Source organism: Chenopodium quinoa, unplaced genomic scaffold, assembly GCF_001683475.1.
Source record: "Chenopodium quinoa cultivar QQ74 unplaced genomic scaffold, ASM168347v1, whole genome shotgun sequence".
NCBI classification, from domain to species: Eukaryota; Viridiplantae; Streptophyta; class Magnoliopsida; order Caryophyllales; family Amaranthaceae; genus Chenopodium; species Chenopodium quinoa.
Genome location: NW_018743649.1, coordinates 976,011 through 986,814, shown reverse-complemented (window position 1 = coordinate 986,814; position 10,804 = coordinate 976,011). Strand labels below are relative to the sequence as shown.

General features: G+C 39.5%; 1 long non-coding RNA gene across 1 annotated transcript; it reads left to right on the top strand.

Moving 5' to 3' along the window:
• The first annotated feature begins 4,185 nt into the window (after window positions 1–4,185).
• On the top strand, window positions 4,186–10,800 carry LOC110683267. The gene is made up of 6 exons (XR_002503590.1): window positions 4,186–4,899; window positions 5,856–6,212; window positions 6,679–7,022; window positions 7,855–7,973; window positions 8,058–9,163; window positions 10,513–10,800. It is a non-coding gene; the product is annotated as an uncharacterized LOC110683267 (long non-coding RNA).
• Window positions 10,801–10,804: the final 4 nt, after the last annotated feature.

The window sequence follows — 10,804 nt, the reverse complement described above, 5'->3', positions numbered from 1 at the left end:
GAGAGCTGGCTCTCTCATAGCACCAAGATACGAGGGGGTGTTTTCAATAATCATTTGGCATGCCGCCTGTCTATTGCCGAGCCACTTGTATATAGCTTGCATATTCACAGGTGGCTTATTATGCCGCTTGTGTTTCTAATTTCATCTTCAGTTTTCCACTCAGCAAGGAGTCTATCAAACATACGGCTTTCGCCCCTTGCTTGTGCTACTGTCGGATGCTTTAATCATAGGTGCCCATGCTCCACCTTGTACTTTGTCGATGATTTCAAAGGCCGGCTGGTTCTGCCGTGATGTGCCGGCTGTTTTTTAATTGCCGTATAGCCTGACTTGTGATGGTAGCGAGAGCCGCCTGTATAGATGGCGGGTGGCTGGCTGCTTGTGAGCTTGAATGTTACCGGCTGGTTCTATCAAAATAGCAAAGATCATAAATATGCTCGCATGTCGGGCCGTTATTGTTTCTCTTGCTTTGAACCTGAAGTAAACCGAGCACAATGGAGCTTTGCGTATGGCCGCCTGCTCTCATTAAAGGCAGGAGATGCTTTGTTATTAAGGTCAGCTGCTCAAGCTCGAGCTAGTTGATTTTGCTTGATCCCGCTGGGCATTATTTAGACCAAAGTGATCTGAAAAACATGAAGACCCATGTTATCTCACGCATGGCTTGATGCGTTTGCTGTGGATGCCGCTTGCTTGGCTGCCGTTTGTAGGATTATTGAGTGTCGGTTGAGACCATTGACTTAGCTTGTTTTGTGACCGGCTGCCTTGCTTTTGTCTTGATGGTGTAGTTCAAACAAACTTGGGTTGGTTTGTAATCATGATGGCTTCGTTTGATATGTCGCTTGTTATTACAAGTTTAGCCAATCATGCCACCCATCACAAAGTTGGGCAAGACATGCCGCCTGCTTCTTCAAGTATTTGCCCATTCAAATACTCCTCCATGTGCTAAACTCTCCAAGATAATGTGCCATGCCGTCTGTCTATACTCAGCCTTGCACATTGAATGGATTTAATGACCGGCTGATTAAAGGTGGGCTTTTACGTGCTTGCTGATGTTTGAAACAAGCATGGCCACACCCGGCTGCTCATAATCTTGGCTGATATTCTCCTAGCAGCTCGCAAGAATTGAGACATACACGCGTGTGTAGGCTATATGCTTTTGAAATGAAGTCATTGTATTCAAATTTCGGCATCGAATAGCCGAATATTCATGCGACTGTTGAGACAGCCGCTTGTTTTTAGAGTCAAATTCAAGACTATCACATACATAAGCCGGTGGTTACGGCTGTTTGCTGGGCAGGTGCCGCCTGCTTCATCTTTAAACATGGCCGTCTGTTTATTGCAGCTGCTGCCGCCTCTTTCGGCTTTTTACGAAGCTTTCTTACCTCCAGGCTGTACATGTGATTGCTTGTTTGCCCAATGTACCACCAAATGCTTAGAGTTAGCCGACTGTTCACCTCATCCCAACACAGCCAAGTTTAAGATACCTGACCGGCTGTTTTTAGCATGTTGACGTACTTAGCCAAAATCGTTGTGATGGCCGGCTGTTTAAGTGCGTTGGTGATTTAAGTAGCCCCTGACCACTGGCAGCCAGCTTGTAGCATAGAGGAAGCCGCATGTATGCTCATACATTTAATCTCATTCGAAGCTTTGGCGTTGAATGGACGAATGCTCAGGAAGCTAAATGTTTATACAGCCGGTTGTTTCCACATTCCACCATAATAGCCGGTTGCTAGTTTGCTGGATACACAACGAAATGCGTAAAGATGGCCGACTGTATTATTTGCCTAGTGTCTGAGCTATCCACATAGTGCCGGTTGACTTGCTTATTATGCATTGTCTAACAAAATTCGAAGATTGCTTTGTTTTCATGGAGTTGAAACCTTTTCGCCTCGAACTCGGCATTTGGCCGTGTATTTTAGAGTTAGCTTGGCACATAATTGCCGCTTGTTTATGTGGAGTTGGGAGGCTTGTTGGCTATGCTTGTGATACTGCCGGCTACTTTTATGAATTAGCCGGCTGTTTTGCTAATCATGGTTGGTTTTTATTGCGGCTGTTATATTTCCTGCTAGCTTGAGGCTCGACATTGGGGTGCCGCATGTTCAAGCTTCTCTCTAATGTACTTGTCTCTTTAATTGTTGTAGTGGGTTGCCCCCTAATGAAAGCAGGCGTCAAATTGCAAATGCCACACTTCCTGACACACCTCTCTAATGTACAAATTTCTCAGCTTTAATTATTGTAGTGGATTGCCACCTAAGGCTCTTAAGTGGAGCTTTGCCATACATATTACCACAAGTTAAGTGGACCAGGCGCCAGATGTGGAACGAGGCGACTGTCAAGCTGACAGTTCTGAGAGAGGGACCAAGGTGTTCCCTTCTCATCTAACCGTGGACATGTCTAATTTACCTTCTGCTCCTTCTAAGGGAGAGGAGGCGGGCCCCTCTAGGAGAGGGGAGGCGTCGTCCTCTTCGGACTCGTCAGGGGACGAGTCCGATTCCAGCTCTTCTGACCATAGTTCTTCTGACCATAGTTCTTCTGACTCAGAAGAAAAACATAACCGCCTACAAGAGGCGAGAAGTTCCCATGCAGTGGAGAAGGGGGATAATTGGGCAGAGCCGTCCGCCTCTTACAGAGAGGAAAACACCCCCTACTACTGCAGGGTGCCCCGGGGCCGGATCGCAACCATGCGAGACAACGTGGCGAGCTTTATTGCTAACCACAAAATGGGCCCGGAGTATTTACTGTTTGTGCCGGATCCAGAAGATACTGTCGTCTGGCCGGCTGGTACCAGCTATGGTGACGGCTGTTTTGGCTGCTATGATAATAATAAATAGCTTACAAGCTTGACCGTCTGACTCTTTGCATTCGGCCGTATGACGCCTGCAGTAGTTGGCCGCCTGGTCGGATGCTCGGAGGTTGGTATATTGCCGGTTGTACCCAGTAGTTTCATGCGAGGCGCATGTAACTTCAACTGGGAGTGGTTTGATCTGGCCGACTGTTCCTTTGGTGGAGCGGTAGCCTTTTTATTGACAAGCTCTTGGATCTTTCCCTTGAAAGTACTCATGAGGGCCATGAGTTCATTCCTGGTTATAGGGGCAGATCCCTCGGCCGCCTGTTGATTTAGCCAGGCAGGCTCCCCGTTCCTTCCTTTCGGGTGCGTCGAGCTCTGAGGGACCCGTCAGGGGCCGTGTGAGTCTCAACTTCATATTCTTCGTCGGTATCATGGTCCGACTGATCTTGAGGGTCGTCTAGGGGACGCCTCTCTTCAAGAGTCGGTACAGACGTGGATGCCATCTCAGAAGTACTCTCCCCACAGACGGCGCCAAATGTTTCGGGGTTTTCTGATGTCCTGCGGGAGAGTTACAACACCAAGACTGGAACCGGCCGCCTGTACCTGCAAAATAACGGAGACTCCTGAGAGCTCCGCCTCCAACGGTCAAGTTAGTACTTGTTTGAGGAGTAATAAATGCGGAAATTAAAGGGGGGAGATCTGGTTCCTCTAGGGGAGGAGTGATCAATGTGTTTAGACTTCTCTAGGTGAGAGTCATTCTGTTGAATATGGAGGCTAATGATATGTTTATATAGCCTCGAAGTATGTGCCCAATACTAGGTTTTCTGGGAAAACCTAAGACTGATTGGGCTTGCCTCGGGAATTGGGCCTGCGATGGCCGTTTTCCAGGTTGGCGGATAATGGGCCAACATGATGTGACCTGATTAGTCCATGTTGGACCTATTAGGGTGACAAGTGGCGGACGCTGATTGGCCCACGTGGTGGACACGTGGCAGGTCCGGATTGGTCCATTTGTCATGGGTAATTTTACCCTAAACAGGTATCACTCAGGATTTGTAGATGTTGGAATTCTCTCAAATTTAAGATTAAGACCCTCTCTAATGGTGAGACTCAAGTGAGTATTTTTTGGAGGGAGAGTATTTTTTGCAATCTATACCAATAAGGTGGTATTTAAACTTAGCAACTCCAAAAGAAAGTTGCTAAGTTTAGATACTCAACTTTGAGTCTCATTTGACAAAAAGTGTGGACCCCTTACTAATATTCTAATATATTTTGTAATTTATTTAAGTTTTACATTTTTTTAATCTTACAATATTTGATAATTAAAAAGAAATGGATTTGGGAGCCATAAATTGAAAGTGACATTTGTATATTCTAGAGAGTCTCGCCATTGGGAAATTAGGCTTCACATGAGTTGCTAAATTGAGAAGTAAGTATGGTATCACCATTGGAAGTAAAAAATAACTCATTTTGTATTTCAATACTCAAATTTGAGTCTCACCATTGGAGATGGTCTAATATATCATATGGAACAACATTCTTAGTTTATGATTACTTAAGAGCCTCTCCGACTAGAGACTACTTAAGAGCCTCTCCAATGTAGCGGCAAAGGCTGCTGTTGCTTTGGATGGGGGCATAGAAGAAGTCATTCGAAGGAAAGTGTTTCAATTGAGGCAAAAATTAAGAAATTTGATGAGGAATTAATGGGAAAAGCTAAGAAAAAGCCCCCAAATTTGGCGTTAGAAAGAAGCTCCTCACTTCCAAAACCCTCGAACAATACTAATTCTCTCTCTTCCTCTCTATTTCTTTCTTTATATTATACTCTGCAGGATACTTTTTTCCTTCCATTTTCTGCATGATGTGGGCTTGCAAATCTGAATGTCGAATCAAAGAAGTTTAAGTTGTACTGATTTTGAGTTCTCTAGATTGGTGGAATCCTGATTGACTTTATCTTGTAAATAATGTGTTCTCTATTCAACTCCATTCAAATCAAAGCCTCCAAGGAAAGTATACACTCTTGTTTTCTTGCCTCTATTTCGCTCAAAAGTCCAAAACCTTCGTCTTCATCAGCTTTAAAGGCACTGCTGGTTGAGAAAAATGTGAAAATCTAGAAGGTATGCTTTCTTAGCTTGTTAAAAACTTTACACACCAAGACTTTTGTTGCTCAAACAGAACCATTTTAGCCTTTAGCATGCGTTCAGAATCTTGAAATAGATTAAATTTGTTCTTCTACTTATTAAGCAAAAGTTTGAAGCACAGATAAACTCATCTTGTCCCCATGGTGCCCACCCTTTAAAAATATAAGAGAGTGAGGGGAAATGAGATTGCTTTCTAATTATACTAACTGACTAAAGTCTTGTTATTATGTACGGTTGGAGAGGGAAATGGGAGAGATTAAGTGGCAAAGAGACCTTGCACAGTCTCAACTTGAACTAGAAAGAAGTGCACACAAGGAAAATAAGGTAAATTGTGAATATTGACCCTCCATTTCTAACACTTTCCAGTAAATTGTGTTACAATTGATAGTTGTTTGTAGAAGAATCATCTTGATTTACAACGATTTAGTTTTCAAGGGCTAATTGAAGATATATATGTTGTTATATAATAGAGCAAGCTATTTGGAATTGCCTTAGGTATATACCGCACAGGCAAGTATTACGCTTTGCTAAGAGTTGCGTTCTGTTTTAGGAAACCGTATTACAATTTTGATCCTTAAATAGTTATATTAGAGGCAAGGAATGTAATTACCAGGTTATGCGATTTGAGGCTTTGTTCTTTTCATTTGAATGATAATCAATTTAAACTTAATTTAGTTGTGAAATTGAACTTACTAGCCCTTTTCCAGACTTAGTGTTCATGTAAAAGTAAACAGAACAAAAAGACTAAGTCTAAAGCCAGCTGAAAATAGGATCTTGCTTTAGGTTGTCACCCTTGATTGGAACTGATATAACTGATTTCAGACTTGATTGAAGAGTTTGAAGACCATGCCTATTAGGTTCAGTAAGTTCTTGTGATGATGATATATCTGTTAAACATTGGCTGAGGAATTATTGATGTTTATGGTTTTCAGGTACAAGGCCATGGGCATTAGGAAGAACACTGCATATAAGCTATATTGCACAAAACAAAGTTCTGCTATACAATTCAATGCCAACCTTCCCCGATTTAGCAAGTCACAAAGGTTGGCATAGTCTTTCTTTTTTCTTATCAATCACAAAGGCAGGGCTGCGACTACTTAAGAGCCTCTCCGATCAGAATGTAGCGGAGGAGGCTTCTGTTGATTTGAATGGGGGGCATAGAAGAAGTCATTTCGAGGAAAATGTTTCAATTGATTAAGAAATGTGATGACTTATTAATGGGAAAAGCTAAAAAAAAGCCTCAAATTTGGCGTCTGGAAGAAGCTTTTCACTTCCAAAACTCTCAAACAGTACTAATTCTCTCTCTTCCTCTCTATTTCTTTTTAATTTAAATAAAGGCTCAATCATTTTTATAATTTTTGGTTCCTTTAATTTGGAAATTTGACCCTTGTTGATTTTGTGATTTATTTGGGACCTTTTTGCTTAATTTTATTGATGATATTTAATTTGGATTTCTTGGGTTTTGCATATTGCTTTTTATGAATTATTAGTGATTAGATTAATTTGTGAATTTTAGAGTAATGGGTTAGTTAAACTGTGGGATGTCAAAGAGCTGATTTGTTTGATTTGCCCTTGACATTGGTCGGGGAATGCAATTTCATCATTCTCAGGAAATACTTTGATGTGATTTGAAATCAGAAATCTTCTTCTCGGAAATTACATGTGTAAAAGTAGACGTCCTAGATGATTTTGGTATCTCTTGCTTAAAGACTAAAATAGGCAGTGCAATATGATTCACTTGGTACCTATTGCTAGATGTCTCGGGAGATGATAGCAAATAAGCACCATACAAAGAAAGCTGATGTTATTGTTTTGGCATCGTCTTGTGGGAGATCTTGACCGTATTGATGCCCTGCGTTGTATTTAAGATTGATGAGAAGAAGAAAGAGCTTGTAGATGAGAAGATTGGCAATTCAGCCGAAAGCTATGATGATTTTTGGCTGCCTTACTGGAAAGTGACTGTGGATATGCATCTCTGTCTATGATTTTGACATCTGGATGAGAAGATTGGCAATTCAGCCGAAAGCTATGATGATTTTTGGCTGCCTTACTGGAAAGTGACTGTGGATATGCATCTCTGTCTATGATTTTGACATCTGGTAATTGCCAAACTAGCAAGATTTACTTTGCACAGTTAGCTCTTTGTCTAATTTCTTTTTTCCATTCGCTCATTCCCTCCAATTATTCAATTACTGAATCTGCATCTTTGAATCAATTTTACGAAATGTATATCAACTTTTGATTAGTCCAATTATGGTGATACTAAGATCATTTCCCTGGTCATGGTGATTCTGTTTTATACTTTGGATGTCAAGTATATATGTTGCATTGTTTCTGCTATTATATGTTTACACAATTACACATGAACTCTGGATCTGGATTGATTTATGAATATCTGGTTTATTTGTGCTAGCAATTTCTTGGTGTGTAGTGTTAGACTGTTAAACTAGAAAATTGAGTCGATGGTTGGATCCCGTGGCTTCCATAAGTTCGCAACTTAGGCCATCTTGGGTCAAAGGTTGTTATTTACACCTGGGTGGATATAACAATTCAGTCCAAGGTTCAACGCTCGTTTCCCTCATCTAAACAATTTTTCTCGGTAGGCACCTTCCACAGACCACCTTGAGGTAGGGCTTTACCAAGGGGGTAATTGTGCACCTGTCCTGGCAAAATCGTGTTAAGCTATCACTCTATTAGACACTGCATAATTTGTTTAAGTGTACTGATTTTCCTACGTATTATTGATTTGGCTAGCAAAAACTTTGTTAGTACCCACTCTACCCAGCAGCTTTATCAGAATCATGAAAACTATTCTTCTAATTTTGAATTTTTATGCTCAAGCTTTGCTATTACATATATTGCCATTTCTTCTAGAAATTATCTATTTGCCAAACCAGTTTGGTAAGTTTACTGACAAACTTTTTTCCCCAGAATACTTTGAAACAGGAAAAGCAACGGCCAAAGGGGATGTTTATAGCTTCGACGTCGTGATGTTGGTGCTTTTGACTGGAAAAAAAGCCCTTGAGGAGGGAACAAGGCTGGTCACCTGGGTAATTCTTCAATTCTATTTTTGCTTTGGTCTAATTCACTCCAAAATTAAGTAAGCTAAGTAACTAACCAGAAGCTCCCTTTAGGTGCCCTTTTGCGTAGGCTTCACCGAATTGGTACTATCCTGACCTTATTCAATACATTAGTGTCAGGTTCTATATTATTTGTCCCTGCACAAAGAGCTTCTACCTGCATTACTTCGGCCAGGTTTGCTTTTGAACTTCTTAGCCTATTTAGAATGTGTTTCTTTAGCCCTTCTATAGCACATGCACAAGTTTACTATAATTATTTTAAACTCTTGCATAATGTCTACGGGTTAATTAATTATTTGACGATGGAAATGTTATGATTTAAACTCAGTTTTTTGAGAATGGGTACCGTAAAGCATCAGCAGATGGATATTTTTTTTATACTGATCTTTTTCATTTCAATAAAGCAGATTGCTTTTAACTTTGTTTTTCCTCTTAATTGATTTGAATAATTTGAAACTCGGATGGTTGGACAGCTGGAGAGGACCTTTAATTTTGATGGGAGAAGAGGTGATTTTAAATAAGCAACTTGCTCCTTGTATATTATGGTGTTTTAATCTTATACTAACAACTTGCTCCTTGTGTATTATGGTGTTTATTCTATACTAAACAACTTGCTCCTTTCAAAGTTACCTCTCAGACATATTTCTGTGTATGATTCAAAAAAGCCTGTGTTGAGCAGAGTGTTGAGCAAGTTTTATAAATTCTATGTATGCCACATAATCCGAGCAGAGTGTTGAGCAAGTTTTACAATATACTTCTATGTATGCCACATAATCCGAGCAGAGTGTTGAGCAAGTTTTATAAATTCGCAGAAGAATTTATATGAAAGCTTCATTAGCTATCATTGAGTTGTAATATTCATGTAGATTGTGGTTTCTGCTTTATTGCATTGATCTTGAACATACATTATTTTTCTTGTTCACTAGGCCTTGTAGATTTCTGATTTTTGTGGCTTGTTTTCGTTGTAAATTTACAATGCTTTATTTATTATTATAACTGTCTTGATAGATAATGTCCAGCTTGCTTTGGGTAAGTTGATGCAATAAACTATTAAATTTTGTCTTCAAATATGTTATTCGAGTAGCATTCATACTGTGATTTTACTTATTACTCTTGAACTTGCAGGTCCTAGGAGACATCACAATTCTTGAGATTACCAGGTAGATATAGCTAACCTTCATTAGAAATATGATGTTTAAGCGACTACATATTTTGACCCCACAGTTTGCATATATATTAAACTGTCAGTATCCTGCAACTTCAAGTTTAAGGTTGATGCATGATATCAAGCTAATTAATGCTCTGTGATTAATTTATGATTGGAAAAGTAAATAGTCAGATGTCAACACATCACACTTGATTAGTGTCAAGCTCCTCACTAAATAGGAAGTATTTAATAGTAGTCATACATAATTCTGGTCCCTTGTCCCTCACGAGTCATTCTACTTTGAGATGTTGGCAGAGTTACTTATTGAGCTCCAAGCTATATGTCTGCATCTATTTGGTATTCCCCTTTGAATTGATGAAGTTTGTGAACATTTTCATTTGACTATTATTGCTCTATGCAGGCTCTTTGTCTAGACCATAATAATCCAAACAACATGACTTGTGAAATTTGGCATCTATCCTCCCCTTCTCCTTTTATAGAATCTTTGTACAATTCATGCATATTTTGGCTGTTGTGATATCTAGAGTAGACAACCGTAGAACGGTTCCTTTCCCTTATCTAGATGACCACTATAACTATACACGAACAATTACACTCGGTACTTTGTCATGAAACATGAAATTGTTTTAAGCTTGTGTCAGTTAATATTTAAGCCCTATTAGGTGGATGACTTCAAATTTTCCCTAGGCTACGGGATTTGAATGAGTAAAATAAATATTTAGATTTCATAAAATTGCAGGTAAATCGCCTTGTGGAGATTCCATGCCTTTTATTGAAGTGGGGTTTATAGAGTGTAAAAAGCTTATAGTTTGCTGCTTCTGCAGGCTTGCCTTAGCCTATACCGAGAGGATATACGAGTGTAAACTTGGTGTTATCATATGACTGTTGTACTCTCGAACTGCATTTTAGGTGATAGTAATTAATAAGCTGGTCATTGGTTAAAGTAATGCTCGATAATCCTGATTAATTTGATGCTTTTTTTTTAATAATTATGAGGTTCAGTATAAAGAATTTTATCTGAGGTAGTTATTATCAAAATAACTCCATGACTTTGTAACATTTTGCACCATTGTATTGATTTCTCTCTCAGCACTAAAATTAAATTGAGGAATATAGCGGTTTAATACTGCATGCTTTACGAATTGATTTTATTAATCTCTTATCAGAAACTTCATATGCCCATATCACTTCTCTTCGGATGGATAATTTTTGCTACTATAGAATGACAATTGAAAGTCAGTGCATATGTTTAATATTACCTCTAGATGGTAATGGTGTCCTTCCCAATTTCCTTTTATATCAAAATTTGATGATGTTTTCACTCTCCTTTTGCTTATGCAGGAATTACGTGGGTGAGGTATTTGGAATGCATAGTCGTGGTCTTCCTAAGCGCTAATTTCCCTGCTTCCAATCTCGAAGTTTAAATGCCGTTTCTTAAGAAGAAGGTGCCGAACTAAATGGTAATAATGCAGTATCTTGTATACTCAAGTTTCATTTTTGTTTTTTTTAGTTATTAATTTGCTGTAATTGTTCTCTGGGGCGCAATATGCTGTCAAGTTATTTTGATGAACTGTAATGCCATCTTCCACTGCTAATCTACTTTGTCTGAAAATTATTCAGCATTATCTGAAAA